This window comes from Chanodichthys erythropterus, chromosome 3 (genome assembly GCF_024489055.1).
Source record: "Chanodichthys erythropterus isolate Z2021 chromosome 3, ASM2448905v1, whole genome shotgun sequence".
NCBI classification, from domain to species: Eukaryota; Metazoa; Chordata; class Actinopteri; order Cypriniformes; family Xenocyprididae; genus Chanodichthys; species Chanodichthys erythropterus.
In genome coordinates, this window is record NC_090223.1 from 50,640,703 (window position 1) to 50,657,113 (window position 16,411).

The 16,411-nt window shown below is 39.1% G+C and overlaps 2 protein-coding genes across 2 annotated transcripts in view; one reads left to right on the top strand and one right to left on the bottom strand.

Moving 5' to 3' along the window:
- helz (helicase with zinc finger) overlaps window positions 1-3,290 on the bottom strand; it is an 87,650-nt gene extending 84,360 nt beyond the window's left edge. The window contains exon 1 of the mRNA XM_067382686.1: window positions 3,269-3,290. The gene's annotated coding sequence lies outside the window, so the exon portion shown is untranslated. The remainder of the gene's footprint in view (window positions 1-3,268) is intronic.
- pitpnc1a (phosphatidylinositol transfer protein cytoplasmic 1a) overlaps window positions 1-16,411 on the top strand; it is a 115,327-nt gene that overhangs the window by 9,995 nt on the left and 88,921 nt on the right. The gene's annotated exons all lie outside the window — the stretch shown is intronic.

Genomic DNA, 16,411 nt, shown 5'->3' on the forward strand with positions numbered 1-16,411 from the left:
GCATTTACCTCAGAAAAGCCAGTCAGTGTCCACAGCTTGTTAGTTTGCCAGAGAAATGAACTCTTTCGCTTAATACATGCACTGTATTAGCCTATTCATTAGGCCTATATTTTACTTAACCTGTTTGTTACTTAACCTGTTAGTAACCTGTGAAAATGACAGCCACTGTGTATAAATGATTATATTTCAGCATTGGAATTGGAGTAATTAAATTAAACATAATTTTATTATTAGATTTAGATGTTATATGCAACATGTTTGTATACGATTTATTTGAGTGTTGATTATTATATCTAAAAATAAAAAGTGATTGAATTTAGGCTAATAGTTTGGGCTTACTTGTTAACCTTTATTATTATAGTAGCATAATGTTCAAGTAAGGGCTCCCTACATAGTTTATATGACATTAGCAGAGATAATTTTTTTATCCTTGAGGAACTTTTAGTTATAAGTTAAAGGTGCCCTAGAATTAAAAATTGAATTTATCTTGGCATTGTCAAATAACAAGAGTTCAGTACAAGGAAATGACATACAGTGAGTCTCAAACACCATTGTTTCCTCCTCCTTATATAAATCTCATTTGTTTAAAAGACCTTCGAAGAACAGGCGAATCTCAACATAACACCGACTGTTACGTAACAGTTGGGCTCATTAATATGTACGCCCCCAATATTTGCATATGCCAGCCCATGTTCAAGGCATTAGACAAGGGCAGCCAGTATTAACGTCTGGATGTGCACAACTGAATCATCAGACTAGGTAAGCAAGCAAGAACAATAGCGAAAAATGGCAGATGGAGTAATAATAACTGACATGATCCATGATATCATGATATTTTTAGTGATATTTGTAAACTGTCTTTCTAGATGTTTCGTTAGCATGTTGCTAATGTACTGTTAAATGTGGTTAAAGTTACCATCGTTTCTTACTGTATTCACGGAGACAAGAGCTGTCACTATTTTCATTATTAAACACTTGCAGTCTGTATAATTCATAAACACAACTTCATTCTTTATAAATCTCTCCAACAGTGTAGTGTTAGCCGTTAGCCACGGATCATAGCCTCAAATCCATTCGGAATCAAATGTAAACAATATAACAGTATATAATACCAAAGTCCCTTTAAAGGCCAATTCACACCGCAACGACAACAGCCAACAAACGCCAACAAACTCGTCTGTTGGAGTTTGTTGGCGTTTGTCGGTGCGGTGTGAATTGGCCTTAAGACAAGTCATTTCACTCTGCGGCCATCTTTGAAACGCCTCTCGGGCATCCTGGGCATCATGCAGCTCCTATCTCTTTGAATGGGGAAACATCAGATTCTCCAAAACTGTTAGTCAACCTTAAGATTAAATTTCATATTTTAAATCACCAATGAAATCTAACAACAACCGACTCATAAATTTAGTTTCTAAACACTCGAATCATGACAAAAAAAATCAAGCTAATGCGCAGACCTAAATGCGCGTCTCTTCGGAGGCGCGCGTCTGACTGTTTCTATAGAAACTGATGACTCTAATGGCCTCTGAAGTGACACGATGACTTTACCAGTCGGTGATTGGCTCTTGGCTTTAGAAGGCGGGACTTATTCCGCCATATTGCGCGTTACACTTTCTCCCATTCAAAACAATACGAGTGACACGTCTTGTGTTATTCTATAGTCTTTGATAATACTGACATTATCTGCATGCATGCAGCATGCATGATGAACACTTTGTAAAGATCCATTTTGAGGGTTATATTAGGTGTGTGAACTTTGTTTATGCACTGTTTAAGGCAAGCGCGAGCTCCGAGGGCGGAGAGCGCACGATTTAAAGGGGCCGCGGCCTGAATCGGCGCATTTCTAATTATGCCCCAAAATAGGCAGTTAAAAAAATTAATTAAAAAATCATCTGTGGGGTATTTTGAGCTGAAACTTCAGACACATTCAGGGGACACCTTAGACTTATATTACATCTTGTGAATAAACATTCGATGGCACCTTTAATTTAATTTAATTAAATTACCGAATCCGGTAATTTAAATTAGCGTGACTTCAAAACCGAGGTACATACCGAACTGTGAGTTTTGTTTACAGTCAAACCCCTAATTTATGGATCTGACAAAAAACACACAGGCGAGTGACGTATATAATATGGGGAAAAAGGGTAAGACAAAAGTTTTTCAGGCAAACATTACAGGATTTTTGTCTATCTAATGCAAGTGAACAGGGATCTCCGTAGTCCATTTCTGATGGTTTAAAATCCATATTTAGGTAGTCTCGTAGGGCTTCACATGACCCCAGCCAGAAAATATTAAGGGACTTCTCTAGCGAATTGATCAGCCATTTTCTGGGGGGAAAAAAATATTTATATAACTACAAATGTTCGCTTTAGTCCCGCTCTGCGATGTGCATCAGTGAGACTGTTGAGTTCACGGCCTCTTGTGTTACGCTTGCATTCTGGGAAGGTCATGTGTGATGTAAACTGCATGTACTGGTCTGTTGTCGAGTATCCAGGATAAATGCATAAATGGGCTGTTTTAAACAATAAACTGACACACATACTAATATACCGATAAAGATAACTCCTTATAACAATCATTCAACTTTTGGACTGCACCTTTTCCACTCTTGTAGGTGGCAAAACTCACCCCACTGTTACATCATGCGTGATCATCCCAAAGTGGAAGTAATGAATTTTGGACAGTCAGAAATGGACTACAGTGATCCCTTGTTCAATTGATTTTAGCTGGAGAAAAAGCCTGGAATGTTTTCCTCAAACATAATTTCTCTTCAGCTGAAGAAAGAAAGTCAGATACATCTTGGATGGCCTGGGGGTGAGCAAATAATCAGGGAATTTTCATCTTTGGATGAACTGTTCCTTTAATAAATTGCTTTCACTTTTCTTTTTTTCTTTTTTTTTTAATTTGGGGCATTTCTTTCTTTAGTAGGAAAAAAAGAAAGCATCAGGGAAGTATTGAGAGATAGGGGTTAAGGTGATTGGTGGAAATTACACCAGATTTAAATCGCCATGGATTAATGTGTCCTATTGCATTTCAGTTCTGATGAGCTGATTTTACCTTTTTTTTTTTTTTTTAACTGTATCAGATACTGCTCCAGAGGAGGATCATGTCTTTATTTTATTTTTTTCCTGGGCTATTTGAACTGGCCGTGGCCCTTGTGCCTGCAGTAAATTGAAGGTCACAGAGGTAGACAGCTGGCTTTTGTTGTATTATGAAAGCGCTCCTGCAGACATTAATGTTGAGGCTGTTTGGAGATTCCACAAACCTTGCTGGTGGGCACGTGGCTAATGGATCGGATCGCAGTCCAACGTTTCATGTTCATCTCCATCCATCACGTACTTTTAACAGTTCAGTTTCCATTGGCCAACTCCTGGCAGCCCAGATCATCTCTCAGTGGTTCCCTGTGAGAAGTATTTGACCCTTAAGCTTGTTTGAGGTCTGCCCACTGGCACCCTGACAGGAGCACAAAGGTTACAGATGAAAGTAGGGAACATTAGTGGCAGTGCAAAGGCAAATATAGCCTGTCTCACAGGGCATGATGAGAAGAAAGCATCCGGACAATCCCTGATGCTTAAAACACTACTGCACTTCAACAACACATAGATAACATTCAGCTGAATGTATCATTTATCATTTTGTTTCCTGACAACACCAAAGACGGCAAGACAGAAAGAGATTATCATTAATTACATGCAGTTGATTTATATATATATATATATATATATATTATATAAATTTTTATTAAAAGTGCAATATGTAAGAATTTTGCAGTAAAATATCCAAAAAGCACTAGGCCAGTGTTATATATTTTGTTCACTTGAGTACTTACAATATCCCAAATGTTTCCAACTATTTGTACATCGTGAGGAAATTGCAATTTTAACCAAGGCTCCGGGACGTGTGAGGAGTCGCCTGTAAATTGAGTCATACACGTGTTTCCCTCAGTTTCCGTTTTTTTTTTTTTTTTTTGTAGAAACCACGGAAACACCAAAGAAGACGCTTTAATGTATTAGATGTTTTAATAGGCAAGGGAACAACTGTTTGGTTACATTTATAGATAGAGAACTAATTATTGTTATACAGCTCGTTTAGTCTTATTGTTTAAATCAAATTTTCTTGATTTTTTGCGAGTACCATGCTTTACCATGCCTCAGAGAAAAACACTATTTTGTGAAGTAGCTAACATAGCATAATCAGATGCAGCTTTATTTTTAGTAACAGTAATACAGCATTTTCTCCATCATACAATACGTTTTAAAATTAATTGCATGCCATTTATCAACACAAACCAGTGTGTAACAGTGTCTCACAGCAGCCACCGAGTGAACACACAGAGTAACGTTATAACATCATTTTCAACACTCTCAAATATATCTAATATGATAAACAGAGCTGCGTTACCTCATACTCATGACCGGAAAAGCAGAAGCGGCGACGGCAACTGTGACATAATAAAAGTTCTGCTGCTCGTGAGTCTTGTGTTGCTCAATCGCTCCAGCGCCCTCGTTCAGCTCCCACAACACTCGCTCCTGCTCTGCTTCAAACTACAGTAACGTTAATAATCTCATCCATGAACATGATTTCTTTCCGAGTCCTATCCCGATTACTTTCACCGGCTGTGAAGTGAAGACCAAATGTCCCAAGATTATGCTCTCAAACTTGGCGTCATCAAGCTATGCCTTTTGTTTTGAATAGGCCTCTAGTGACCTGTAAGAAAAATATCCATATTTAACATGTTATAAAGTAAAATAACTTGGAAAAAAGTCATAAGTTGAGACTTGCGAGAGGTGTTACGCTTTCTTTATAAGTAGAATACGGAAGGCGGTCTGGCGGAAGCTAGAAATTTGACTTTATACCATGTTAAATATGGATATTTTTCTTACACAAACGTATCGATTTGCTTCAGATGGCCTTTGTAGAGCCGTGTGGAATACATTTGTGGTGTTTGGATGCAGTTTCTTGAGTTTCAAACAGGTGGTTTCAGTTCACTGCCATTATAAAGCTTTGGAGCATCAGGGTTATTATTAATATAACTTCGATTGTGTTCGTCTGAAAGAAGAAAGTCATATACACATAGGATGGCTTGAGGGTGAGTAAATCATGGGGTAATTTTCATTTTAAAGTAAACTAATCCTTTAAGACCTTTATCACAGGTGATTGTTGCATGGATTCAGATATATTGTCGGCCTCTGTGAACTCCCAGTTCCCCAAGAAGATTCCTTCATCATCTGCCATAGATTCAGATTCACGTCACAAACTAGAGCTGGAGCTGAGATTGGACACAAGGAGCCTGAGGCACAGACTGATTTTATGAGGTGTGAAGGATTGAGGGCCAAGCTGATGTCATTGGCAGCGATAGAAGAGCATCATTGAAGGCTTGAAGATGATGCTTGTGTAAAGAATTGCACTGGTAATGAGGTGCTGTTTGTTTAATGGAGAAACGCCCACAGCACTAAGATTACACAGCACAGAATACAAAGCACTCTCAAATCTTTGTGTGCTAATGCAATTCAAAATGTAGTGATACAATATTTGAAATTGTTGCATTTGGAGGTCATAGTAATAAAACAAAAGCTTGTAACATGCATGTGTCTTTGTAGTATTTGATTGGAAAGGAACCTCTGTCCTTGGCTATGTTCAGAATAGTATACTACCATACTACTCTGTGAATGCTGCTGTGTGTTTTAGAATCCATTTCCCTGGATGACCTGCTACATCTGCGAAATAGAGCAATATATAAGATCGCACAATGCAACGCGGTTGACTTGACTTTCCATTTCCAGTGTAATGAAAGATTAATCGAGGGGAAAACATTGATAAATTAACTGACTGAAAAAATTGTTAGTTCCAGCCTTAGAAATTGCATGAGCTAAGTGGTCTGAAACATGGGAATGCTTTATATTAAACACTTGAAACAAATGCATATAGCATTTGTCAGGTGCTTTAACGTATGTGTGTGCTGTTTAAAGTCAGCATGAAAGGGACTATTTATGAAGCTAGAAATATGACATAATGATCTGAATTTGAATTGTGTAAATTTGAATTATTGACAAGTGTCATTTAACCCTTAAATGCATACCTCGGGTCTTTAGTGACCTGGGACGTCATTCACTACCCTCCTCCTCTTTCATTTTTTAAAGTTAGACATCAACCTTCTTGGTATTCCTCAATCAATTTATTCTAAAGAATATAACAAGAAAAAAAATCATAAAATTATAAAAGAATGCCTATTTTTGTATTCATCTTTTGTAAAAATTGTATAGGGTCGCTAACGACCCAAGGTGTGTATCAGTGTATGTATATTTTTTTCTGCACAACAATTGAATCTTAGATGACGGAATAAGTGCAATTCATCTTTATTCCACAAGGTGGCAATGTCTGATGCACAATGCTGAAGTGACGACTCATTCAGACAGAAAACGAAATAATAAGAAAAACATGAAATGGCTCAGCGATTTACTGCAGAGCAAGTACTAAACGCAATAAAATATGACTAACTGTTACTGGATTGATCTGGTGAAGCTGTTAGAGATCGAAATATTGATTTTGAAGATGTTGAAAATTATTTAGTTTTGAGAATATGTTTGAGATCGCGAATGGGCTCATATTCGTGACCTCAAACATAAAACTAGCCCATCATTTGCTGAATTTACTGGGAAATGAGCTCTGACGAGGACAGTGATGATGGCATGAGCCCTTTCCAGCTCCAAAAGGTAATAAAATACAATTTATTTTATTCTTCTGTAATTGTTTCCCTAATATCAGAGGAGTTTTATATTATCGCGACAGGTAGAGATCCTTCCGTGTTAGATATTGATCCGGGTCGATAAAGACCCAAATATGTAAGAATGATTGGCGAAACAGTCATGCATTTAAGGGTTAACCGAAGTGAATATTAAGTGCCATTTTTTTTTTATAGATTTGAAATTTTTAAACTTGAATCCTGGACATTTGAAATTGAATTTTTTTTTTTTATGGCATAATTTTCTGCAGATGTATTTTTAAACGGTAACCTTTTTTTTTTTTTTTGCTCTGAATTCGCAAATATTCGCTTCTTAAAATACAACTTCAAGTTTTCAACATGAATAACAAATTCAAAACACCAAATTCAATATTCTAAAATTCAAAACGGAGAAATTCAGATCGTACTGAAAGTAGGTCAGAGGTCCAACTTCTGGGTTCCACAGGGAAGAGTAGAGGATCTTGGAAAAGTCAACGTTGCATTTTGGCCAATTACAGAGCGGCAATAATTTTCAGCATGCGAGACATTTATCTCTGGGGGTTTCTGCTATATCCAACTTCGATAACAGAATGCAGCAGAAATATAGTAATTATAGAGTTATGTGTGACTGTTACGCATGCTAATCACTTCCATACTAAATATACTTTGTACCAAAACAATTGGCCTAGGTGTATATTTGCAGTCTAATAAGAATTCAGAACAAAAAATACGCTGTTTGAAAATACATATGTAGAAAATTATGCTGCCATAAATTTTCATTTTCAGATGTCCAGGATTCAAGTAAAAAAAAAATTCTAATTCAAATCTATATAAAATGGCACTTAATATTCAATTCTGTTAAATGCCACTTGTCAATAATTCAAATTTACACAATTCAAATTCAGATCTGTCATATTGCTAGCTCCATAACTATTGTAATGTAGTACTGTATGAGTAAATGTTGACTGGTACAAGGAACACATTCAGTCTTTTGTTTTTAAGTTCTACTTTCAAATGGTATGCTATCGCCATAAGCAATATAAGCCCGATATTTTTTGAACATAATGTTTAAGTGGGCATGGCTTTAGTATATTTTTGAGGCCAGAATGTGGAATAAAAATTTTGAAAACAATGGATTTAAGTGATATATATATTTAATTAAAGGGGACCTCACAGCCAGTGACAATCTGCCATATTAACATAGATACAGCCCTGAATGAGAAGCACAGAGTCCGCAATTGCTGTATATTGCTGTAGCAGCTGTAGTTGAACAAGATCTGCACCAAAGAGTCATTACAAGCGTTGTGTTTTGGATGTACCAATGAATATAAGAGTCTCCATAGACTCCCACCATCTGAGTCACTGAGGACATCTTGGTTACACTTCATTTTTGAAGGAAATGTCACAAAGAAAGTAGGTCTTGTACATTTGCCCCAATCATTTTACACTGCTTCACAAACAAGGCTCTGTTCCATGCTGGATTTTCACAAAGGTTGATCCTGAAAGATGGGTCAACATCAATGCTACTGGCAAGAACTGTTGCTGCCCTCACATGCTATTAGAATTATCGGAAATGTGTTTTCTAGTTAAACATCGTGCATGAACGCCCTTTCTGACGTTTTCAGTGTGTGAGATTGACCTGTTTTGTTGTTGCCGGTATGCCGGTGTATGAGTTCTTGAAACTCCGCCGCCTTCTTGAAGCAGGGGGCCGGGAACAACAGCTCATTTGCATTAAAAAGGGACATACACAAAAAGTGGCAGTTTTAACATGTTATAATAAATGAACTGTGGGGTATTTTGAGCTAAAACCTCACATTAGCCACTTTTCCACCATTGGGCCAAACTGTTCCAGTTGTGGAGCCATGATTACAAACCGTTCTCAGAATTCTCGGCACTGTTATCTAATCGTGCTGGTAGATTCCGTGAAGTGAAGTGACATGTGGCCAAGTATAGTAGTGACCCATACTCGGAATTTGTGCTCTGCATTTAACCCATCCAAGTGCACACACACAGCAGTGAACACACACCCCGTGAACACACACCCGGAGCAGTGATGTCGCCACACAGGATTGGTCACTTGTCTGTTGCCTGGCTACCAGTTTCTCCATAGCTGTCCAAGTGCTCTATTTGAGCGAAGTAAACAAAAATTAATAATACAATTAAATATTTGATCGTCCTCCATAACGCGGCCGTTATTTACATCTCATATCATCAGTAAACCTTTGCGTTATCAAGGCAACGACTGATGCTTTTAGATTACATTCCACACAAGAGTGGCCGTTATCAGCCCCACAGTGGAAAATGAAACCGTAACCGTACCAACTGGCCCGGATCGGCACGGAATGGAACGGTTACGCAATAAGAACCGTTCAGCTCAATGGTGGAAAAGTGGCTATACATACTCCGGGGGCACTAGAGACTTATTTTACATCTTTAAGGGGGCATAAAAGGTCCTCTTTAAATGTATTTACATAGTTTGGGGGTTTTCGTTCAATTAATGACTGATTAATCTGTCTATTAAAGTAATCATAGTAGCAGCCCTAGAATTGAAGAGATGCCACTTGCTAAATTAAAAGTGAGGAAATTATTTTATATTTAAAATATTTTCTTCTCTTTCAGCTGTAATTATGCTGACTATAAGTTTTTGCTTGTGAAATGCTATCTCGAGTTATATGATCATATTTCTATTGCTAACAATTAAAGCTTTTACTGTTGAAACACTGCTAACTGTCAAGACGTTCAAATACAGACTAACCTTGGAATATTTCAGCATGGCTTTGCATATTTCAAATCATACTCTGATGTAAATGAAGACTCTGATTGACAGGACGGAGAAGGATATTCCTGTCTTTTACTCCCTTGTCTCTTGTCGCCTTTCACTGAAGCTGAACTCTGACATGAAAAGCAATGGATTTGGCCGGAAACGCTTGTCAAAGGACGATGACTGTTTCTGAAACGCAATGCACAGCTGTCATGCTTGTATAGAGGTGTTTGGGAGGATGTGAGTTGAAGGTTATCACACGGTTTGAAGACGTTAGCTGTAGCTGGTGAGTCAGCCAGCACTCGATCGCTTGTGTTCTCCTACACAAGGCCAGCTAATGAAGTCATCCAATCAGGAAGCCCCCTGACTCTTAGACACGCTCATCAAATCAGAGCAGGTCTATTTGTGAGAGAGCTTGCCTTTTATGATTGCCTCTCTTGCCACCACTTTAATGTGTTGATAAGAGCGGCAAACTCCCTTCTAGGGGATCCCTGGTCTCTGCTGGCTGATGCCACCAGCATTCAGTGAGGCGGTTCCTGCACTTGGTCAAGGCTTTATTTATGACCGGCCTGATTAAGAAAGACTCGCCAACTAAAAGGACACATTTTGTCGACAGCCATTCGCAAGAGGTCTGACATGGGCCTTGACAACAAGACCTTCTTTTCTCACACCGTATAAAAGGGTGTTTGTACATAAAAATACATGCTAGAAAGGAGGTCCCTCGAAAGGGCGACCATCATATTTGTGAGTCCTTGGCTTCAAACTAATTGAAAATGGTAACCCATATTTCTCAAAACTGTCCCATTTAGCTAATAAATTTAATATACTGTCACCATCAGCTTTCCGCAAGACAAATGTCTGGGAAAGTTGTTCCGATTATCAGTCCTTGTGTATTTCTAAACCCATAAGACTTTTGTTCATCTTCTAAGCACAAATGATGGTATCTTTAACATTCCCTGATCATTTTTGTCCAACCATTGAAAGTCCACATAACCAATCAAAGTCTTTTGAAGAGACATAATCACTTTTTATGATGAACAGATTTCATTTTGGCTTTTCACATTTAAACAATAATCAGCATGCACACAGAGTATCTTGTGCATCAAGCACGCACATTTGAGCTTCCATTTATCACATTTGATTACCAAATTTGATTCATATGGATTACTTTGATGTTGATGCACAGACTGTAAGGAAAGAATATTCGAAATATCTTCTTTTGTGTTCCCAAGAAGAACAAAAGACTTCTGGATTTGGAACTGGTAATGCCATACACAGAACAACAATTTACAGAATTTATTCCTGCAAATAAATGAGGTTGTAATTCCCAGCTCTTTGCAGTGTACACAAGGCCTTTTGTTTACTCGACAAATGGGTCATTAAAACACATTACTGTCTCAGGCCAACTTCAGAGGAAAAGACAGTTAATGGAAATGTGGTTTGTTAGTTTATTAGAGTGCTGTTTTGACCTGCATACACTCACAGAGCTCCATCATTCAGGTAGGCCTCTCAGCACAAGGTCAAATAAGCACTTCATTTGTTGCAGTTTTGTCTACCAGTATGGGCAGAGCTTACCCTTGGACAAAAGCAGCAGATGTCCGAGTAGGCATGGTGCGGTTTGTGGTGGCAACGCCATGCTGACAGCACCACCTGTGCGAGGCCTGTCCTTTAGGAGGATTGTTGAGTCAGGCCTGAGCCATCAGTCCAAGAACTCAGATGGGGAGCACCAATGGGGGGGCACCACTCCAAACGCAACAGACGAGAGCTGTGTAAGCCAAGCATCCTGTGTTCACACTTAAGGGTGTGTTCACACTTGGTTAGTCTCTTGATTCTTTTGAAAAAAAAAAAAATCTATACATTTAGGCCCCGTCCACACGGAGATGAGTTTAGGTGTATACACAAATTTTTTTTATCAGATAGGCATTTCGTCCAGACAAATATAGTGTTTTCAGAATGTGAATCTTTTTTAAACTGGGTTCCAGAGTGGATAAATCTGAAAACGCCGCTGTGGCGACCAGGGCGGGCGAGAGCCGTGAGGGAACGGCGCGAGGCCGGTGACGCGAGTGTTAATGAGCTTCACCTGGGAGGCGCACCGGCCTTGAGTCCCTCACGGAGGAGCTCCGGGAGCATAAAAGGAGGAGCGACTACCGTGGAGGACGAGAGAGGACCAGGCCTGGACTTTGTTATGTTTTATTATGTTTGTGTGGCCGGCAGACGTCCGCGAGGGTCTGCTGGCATTACTTTCGTTTTGTTCTTTGTTTATTTTATATTAAAGTTTGGTTCAACGTTCGCCGGTTCCCGCCTCCTTCTTCCCACAACTATTAACCTCGTTACAGCCGCCCTTGCGTTTTCGTGTGCACAGCCATTCCGTATATTTTGTGAAACGATGATGTCATCACCCCATGTGTCGACCCTAGTCAGACACCGCTAACAGCACAAAACGGCAACAACAACAACAATAGTGGACTACATGCTTGTGTTCGTGCTGCAGAAGCTACGGAGCCAAAATAAAGCGTTATTTCTAAGCTTTACTATAGTTAGTATACAGTGCGCAAGGTTTATGCGCATGCTTCAAGTCTTATTCTCTCTTTTAAAGCGGAACTCCGTATGAGTTCCTTCAGTGAATCACACTGTTGTAAATACTCCAAGCGCAGCTCTGGGGCCATATTCACAAAACATCTTAAGGCTAAAAGTAGCTCCTAACTTGCCGATTTAGGAGAAACTCTTAAAAATAATGGGTGTGTCAGTCCTAATTTTAGAAGTCCTAAATTTTTGCTCTAAGAGTATTTCACAAAGCATTTTAGCGTTAAAACTAGCTCCTAAATCTGTGAAATGTTAGTAGTCGAGGACTCCTAAATCACTAAGATCAAATCACAAACCGTCCTAATCCACCCAAAGACACTGAACACCATTGAGACAATAGTGATAGAGCCTTGGGTGCTGAACCTTTTCTTCATAAATGCAATTGTATATACTAGTTAACTATATATACTAGTTTAATTAGTGACACTTAGCCTACATTTTTAAAACCTTTTATGGCAACAATATGGCAACATTTTATTTTGACTATGGCAACATTTGTATTTTAAAACCTTTATTTTAATATGGACACATGACACCTCATTCTACCATATTTCTATGATTAAATCGCTGACTCCTCCCCCATCACTGTGTGTTTACTCCATAGCAACGAGGTCAACCCCGCCCTTACTCTTAGCTGAAGACTTCAGTCTGTTCCTTAGTAAAAGTTGGTCTCAGCAGCTTTGTGAATAGGTTTTAAGAGAAAACTCTTAGCTAAGAACTTTTACTGCTATTTAGGAGAACTCTTAGTGGTAAGATAAAATGTTTTGTGAATACGGCCCCTGGACTACAACGACTACAACGCTCACCAGCGCAGTAGTTTTGCAAATACAGTACAAGAAATCTTGATGGAGGTGGGTAATTTTCGAAATTGTCTTATAAAGTCCTAATATATACATTGTTTTTGAATTACCGTAAAGCATTTTGTTACTCTCGCGTGAACATGAACATGAGGCGAGATTGTGTCGGGTCGGTGAAGCTCAACTTGCAAATGCTGTATTCTGGCGTAGACGTGCCAGAGGGGGTAAGTGCTCGCCTCAAACACACCACTACAATTAACCATTGTAAGGACTTAAACTATTTATGAAGGTAAAAAAAGACACTTAAAGCAGAACTAAGTAAATCTCTGTGGCAGAATTACAGCGCCACATACTGGTCTGGCATGTATACTACATCGTTTTGAGCCGATTTTCATGTGTACGCAGATATTTCTTGAGATGAGGAAAAAAGAGATTGGATAGGGAAAGATCTGGCTTTGTGTGGACGGGTCCTGGTTCGCTTGGCGTTCACAGTCATATTTAAGGTGCCCTAGAAATTAAAATTGAATTTACCTTGGCATAGTTGAATAATTAGAGTTCTGTACATGGAAATGACATACAGTGAGTCTCAAACACCATTGTTTCCTCCTCCATATGTAAATCTTGTGCGTGAAAAACATCACGGAAAAACAGGCGAATCTCAACATAACACAGACTGTGACGCAACAGTCGGGATCACTAATATGTACGCCCCCAGCTTTTGCCAGCCCATGTTCAAGGCAAGCCAGTATTAACGTTGGCACATTTTTAATTACACCCCAAAATAGAAAACATGGTATAATAAAAAATCTATGTGGTATTTTGAGCTGAAATTTCACAGATGCATTCTGGGGACACCTTAGATTCATATTACATGTTGTGAAATAATGTTCTAGGGTACCTTTAACATTGAACTTGAGGACACAAAACAGCTTTTATGAAGTATATTTTGCATCAGAACTTACCGAATGTCTAAAACAATGCTGTATACTAGGCTAAAGGCACTCGTTGTATATGTGTACATATAATGGTATTTTGACCAGCTGAGAACTCACAAAGAGCTTATAAAATGTGTAAGGATAGCATTTCTGACACCAGTACCGAACTGTGATTGGCAAAGTATCTCCAATGATGAAAAAAAACAAAACGGGTATGCTTGAGCATTGTTTGCCTTTTTTAGGGTTGCATCTTGTGGTTTCACATCCTATTTTTTGGTTCGTTTAGATGTCTTTGGTCCATGTCGTGTTCATATTTCAGTCAAACCTCATCAGAGTTTGTTTGGATGTGGGTTGAGATCCATCTTTTCAGGGGTCTCGGTCCACTTATTTGGTGCATATCAGGGTTCAGATGGCAGCGTTCACACTTATTCAAATGAACCGCACTAACAGAGCAATTGCAAAGTTAAGGCCCCGATATACCTCAAATGAAATCGAAGAACGAACTGATGTGACGTCATTTCGAACAAAATCAGGAAAAAACGAAGTTCGTTTTGTTTTTCTTTTTGGAAGTTTGCAATGGCTTGCCAAAGCGAACTTTCAGGAAAAGTTCTCTCCAGCTGCAAAACACCTTCGTCCTACCATTGGTCAATGGTCAGTGATGATAACGTAATAGGAGGTGCACCAAGGCTCCACCTTCAGTTGCGTGGGACGCGTCTTTGACTCATTTCGTGTGTTTGAGTTCATCAAGGTAAGATCTCCGAACCCGCGGGTGAAAACATGAACACACTGTATAGCTGCTTTATAGTACAAAATGAAGTTGTGCTTCTGATAAAATGTGGCACTGACACTGTTTTTCATGTTTGATACTGTAAAGCTGCTTTCTTCTATTGAGTAAAGTGCTATATAAATTATTGTGACTGGAGTGCTAATTTGCAGAGCTCATGCTAACATACCTATTATGATCATCAGATGCTTTCTTATGCTTTCTATAGTAAATGCTTGCGGTTTTCTCATTTTTGTTGTTTAGAAGAAAGCGTACAGCACATATTTACATATTCATCTAACCGTCGCTCTCAGCAGTGTGGGCGGCGTCAGATGTTCGTTTACAGTATATCGCTGGTCACGTATTTCGAACTTCGTTTTACCCCTAAACAAAGAACGAAAAAGAACTTTGTTTGAAGTATACCGGGGCCTTTAGTTTGAACCAAACCTGCCAAGTGTGAACACACCCTCAGTCAGCTAGTCCTGCAGAACATGGCACAAGGATGGGGATGGTTGTTGGAGGTTGTAGGTTTTTTTTTTTTATGATCTGTTATTGTAGTCTGTTCAGCTAGCAGCATGATGGTAGTAATGATCTAGGAGATCTGCGTATCCTTGACGACCATGTAAACAATAACATGGAGACACTAGTGTAAACGGGGCCTAAAACTAGTACAAGTAAACATAACTACTGACAGTTTTTGCTGGCATGAGTGACCGTTTATGGCTGATGCAACATAATGGTGATAATAAACATGAATGGTGACAAAATGCTGCGACTATCGCTGCGTCCAAAATCGAATACTTCCCTACTATATAGAAAGTAAAAAACAGTACGCCAAAACAGTAGTATGTCCGAATACATAGTATGCAAAAAAAAAAAACAGTAGACGAAAAGTAGCCGGAGGACCTACTACTTCTGCTGAGATTCTGAAGTGTGCATTCGATGGACACTTTACTATCCCATGAGGCCATGTGATGGAATTTGTGAATGGCAGTGATGCGATGCAACTGACACTGGTAGGTCATGTGACAATAACAACATGGCGGATGTAGTACATCCAAATTCCATTCATTCAACCAATAATTTGTCATGAAGTAAATTTAAAATTTAAACGTAGTACCTACTCAGAATGCGATTTTGGATGCACCGTATGAGTGCAGGTATTGAAGGTCATGTGATCCGCCATCTGATACAGTTGGACACTGCAAAGAAGAAACACCTGCTAGAAACCAAGAGCGTAGACACCCAGAAACCTTCTGCCATTGAACAGGGCTGGTAGTCTGTCGATTAAAGTCAATACTGAGGAGAGCCAGAGCTGTTCAACGCTTCATCTGTTGTACAGCAGTGTGGTGTAATGTGTGATGAGGAGATAATTGAAATTGATTCATCAGTTGTTCAGGGGCAATAATGCTGATGACAGGCCACAGACATTCTTATCAGAGCTCCTGTCTCAGTCAAAGGGGGGTATAGACGACCTGCCGCACAATCTGTGACCTGCAGCGCTCATTCCTTTGTGTAACAGATCAGTGAAGCATTGCTTTGAGTTTTTCACACTCAAATATTTTTGTTTTGTTGGCAACAAAAGACATTAGAGTTTAATTCAAGGCTTTTCTCTTTCTTTGTATATGTGGCCTTGAGATTATTCATAAGTAACTAGACTGAAAAACATCTGAGCTATGTCCAAATTCAGAGGCTGCATCCTTCGAAAGGCTACACCTTTCAAAGTCCACGAAGGTCAAACCGAGCATTGTTATATGGGACGGACTAGTCTACGAAGGATTGTTCTTGTCGCCTAGTAACTGTGACAGTTGCTGTTGATTAGTGACGGTAATGTTTGCAGACTTTTTT